At 47.9% G+C, this 3,538-nt stretch overlaps 1 protein-coding gene across 4 annotated transcripts in view; it reads right to left on the reverse strand.

The window, feature by feature from the left end:
- KATNIP (katanin interacting protein) overlaps window positions 1–3,538 on the reverse strand; it is a 203,647-nt gene that overhangs the window by 177,973 nt on the left and 22,136 nt on the right. The window contains exon 1 of one of the 4 annotated variants that reach the window (XM_024744313.1): window positions 2,540–2,590. The exons of the other annotated variants lie outside the window; for them this stretch is intronic. The gene's annotated coding sequence lies outside the window, so the exon portion shown is untranslated. Of the gene's footprint in view, window positions 1–2,539; window positions 2,591–3,538 lie in introns of those variants that run through there. 4 annotated transcript variants of the gene reach the window in all.

Below are 3,538 nucleotides of genomic sequence, written 5' to 3' on the forward strand. Positions count from 1 at the left end.
GGATGCTGTCATTCTGCAGCCAGAGGCCTCAGGCTTAAACAATTCATTCCTGGCCTAGGGGGACTGGTCCCCACTCTTGGTTACTTTTTTAAAAAATAAATTTAATTTATTTTTAATTTTTATTTATTTTTGGCTACATTGGGTCTTTGTTGCTACGGGCGGTCTTCCTCTAGGTGCAGCGAGCGGGGGCTACTCTTCGTTTTGGTGCACGGGCTTCGCATTGGGATGGCTTCTCTTGCTGCGGAGCACGGGCTCTAGGCACATGGGCTTCAGTAGTTGCAGCATGCGGGCTCAGTAGTGTGGCATGCACGCCCTAGAGTGCAGGCTCAGTAGTTGTGGAGCACGGGCTTAGATGCTCTGCAGCATGTGGGATCTTCCCGGATCAGGGGCTGAACCCATGTCCCCTGCACAGGCAGGCAGATTCTTAACTACTGCACTACGAGGGAAGTCCCTCACTCTTGGTTACTTAATCGAGGGAGACCTGGTGCCTGCAGGTCTGCGCTCACTCCCATTGTGACTCCTCCACCTTGAGGTTTCTGGAAGGACTTTGTGGAGACAAGGACACCTGCTCCTGCCTCCAGAAAAACGCCTCCACCAGAAAGGAGTGGGAAAACCCACCCTGGTTCAGCTTCTAGAGTGTCCACTGGGGCTGACATGGAGGTCTTTGCAGCAGCATCCAAGTTCCTAAGTTATCTCCCAGCCCTCATCCCAGGCAGGTTGATCCAAGAAGGAGGAAAGCCACACTGGCTCTTCTGGCTACAGCTGAGAAAGGAGGCAACAGGAGACAGGATGAAAGTCACAGCAAAGCACACAAGGCCCTTTGCAAGCCAACAGTGACCTGCCTCCTCAGAGCTGGCTGGGGTGAGGCCAACACCGAGGAAGCAGAGCCATGAGCTGCAGACAGAAGGATCAAGTCTAGTGGCCATTTTTGAGCCGCTGGACCCAGCTGAGCCAGAGAAATTCCCTTTTGTCTTTGGAATCAGGTCAGTTTACAGTCAAGAGTGTGAGTACTTAGGTGTCGACGAATTTCAGGATTGGTTGATACTGATGATGAGCAAGAAGGCTTCACACTCCTGCTCCCATCAGCCGCTAGGTAAGACTCAAATGTAAACTCCCACAAGCTTGGGTCTTGATTGAAGGGCCCTTCAGTAATTCATGGGTCCTAACTGCCACTTCCCACCTCAGGCTCAATGATCTTGCAGCTTTCCTTATTCATATATCTCTGCCTTTGTATACTTATTTTTTAAATGTATTTATTTATTTATTTTTGGCTGAGTTGGGTCTTCGTTGCTGCGCGCGGGCTTTCTCTAGTTGGGGCGAGCGGGGGCTACTCTTTGTTGCGGTGCGTGGGCTTCTCATTGCGGTGGCTTCTCTTGTTGTGGAGCATGGGCTCTAGGCGCATGGGCTTCAGTAGTTATGGCTCGCGGGCTCTAGAGTGCAGGCTCAGTAGTTGTGGCGCAGAGACTTAGTTGCTCCACAGCATGTGGGATCTTCACGGACCAGGGCTTGAACCTATGTCCCCTGCATTGGCAGGCGGATTCTTAACCACTGTGCAACCAGGGAAGTCCCATCTCTCTGCCTTTGACCATGCTATTTACTTGGCCTGGAAAACGACTCACCCTCAAGAGTTGGTCTTTACATCCGCTTTTCTGCAAAGCCTTTCTTGATACTACTGGCAGAGGTAGGTGACCCTTTTTCCGTATTGAAATCCCACTCTTTGTCCTTCTCTCCCTGTACTGGCACTCTCACACTGTATTGTAATGATCTCATTGCACATCCCTTCCAACTACGCCGTGCACACCCTGAGTCAAGGACTGTCTCTCATCCCTCCCTTAGTCCTGGCCCTGGTGCCCAGCACAGCGCAGGTGGGCTCAGTGTGGTAAATTTCAAAAATTTCAAGAATGTGGTATATTTCAATATTTTGTAGCTCTTCCCATTAAGAGGTGAGGCCTATTCCTCCACCCCTTGAACCTGCATTGACCTTGTGATTTGCTTTAAAGAACAGAAAGTGGCAGAAGTGACACCATGCCAGTGCTGAGCCTAGAGCTCAGGAGATCCTGCCTCTTCCAATCTCATGCTCTTGAACCCCTGAGCCCCCATGTGAACAAACCTGGCTGGCTTGCTGGAGGATGGGAGAACATCGGAGGAGAACTAAAGCACCCTAACTGATGTTCAGGCAGCCCCAGGGCAACACCTCTGTTAACTGCAGATGCATAAGTGAGCCCAGCTGAGGTCAGCAGAGCCTGGCCCATCAGCAGAACTGCCTGGGGAAGCTGAGCTCAGATGACTGACCCTCAGAATCATGAACTAAATCTGTGGTTGTTTTGAGTCACTAAAATCTGGGTGACTTGTTACACAGCCAAAGCTAACTGATACATTCGGTAAGAGATTATTACTATAAGTGACACTGGGTTGATAACTCCAGTTGAGAATGAGAGAAAAGAACAGGAGATCCAGGGATACTTAATCACCAGCCCACTCCCTCAGGTCTCTTTAAATAGAGTTGCCTCCCACCTGCCCTCCCCAGTGACTCATTTACCTCCTTTTTCTCCCGGGACCGGCTTCTCTCAGCCTTCTGCAGAGTCTGACCTGTAGCTGTTCAAAAGCAGAAACAGAGATTAAGGCTGTTTTAAAACAGCTAGTTTATCACCACAAAAGCTTTTTATTTGCAAACCTAATAGATGGGACCAATCGCAATCAAGTGATTTTAAGAAAATGTAGCCTATTATGATAATGGGAAAATGGCATACTCTTGAAATAGACCAACGGCAATGAAATGGTATTTCACACACTCATATTATTTGACTGTAATGAACAAAGCCTCCACTCTTTAATCTGGAACATTATCTGCACTCTGCAAGGGCTGACAGACTAGTTTTTCCCAGTCGAATTACATTTTTATTAAATTGGAGTTATATAAAATGCCTTCCACTGTGCACATACACATAACCTTTGAAGAGTGTGTGCCAACCCACTGCACCAAACCCCCAAACTCGCCACATAGGTTCTGGTGCAGATGTGAACTAGCAGTAATCACCTGCATTTCACATGATGGGGCAATTTCAGAGAGAACTGTTGCTTTTCTCAGAAAACTAGAAAACTAACATTGAAGTTATGCATACATTTCACAGATGGACATCAGAATGTTTAAATATGCTGTTCCAAGTGCAGTTTTTACAACTTCGATGGAAGTGTCCATTATAAAAGGAATCCTTGATGGGAAATTAATGGATCGCCTTGGTTTTAAAACATAAGATGCGAGCCTCGCTGCACGTTGCCAGTGTGTCTCCCAAATTGTCCAGCTTCACTCTCAGGTGGCTATTTTCTAGAGTGCCACAACCATATGTCCCATTAGCCAGGAGCACTCTGAAGGCAGCAACAAAAAGGCTTAGTGATGACTTATTGAGAGGCGAGAGATGGGGACCGAGTCTGAGAGGAAAGATGCTTGTCTTTGGATGAGGTCACTTGCAGAGGGGCTCACAGATAGTGATAAAGCTCAGGTCAAGGGATGATGCTCTTTCCAAAAATGTGAGAATAA

The sequence above is a fragment of the Neophocaena asiaeorientalis genome, unplaced genomic scaffold, assembly GCF_003031525.2.
Source record: "Neophocaena asiaeorientalis asiaeorientalis breed wild unplaced genomic scaffold, Neophocaena_asiaeorientalis_V1.1 scaffold91, whole genome shotgun sequence".
Classification (NCBI taxonomy): domain Eukaryota; kingdom Metazoa; phylum Chordata; class Mammalia; order Artiodactyla; family Phocoenidae; genus Neophocaena; species Neophocaena asiaeorientalis.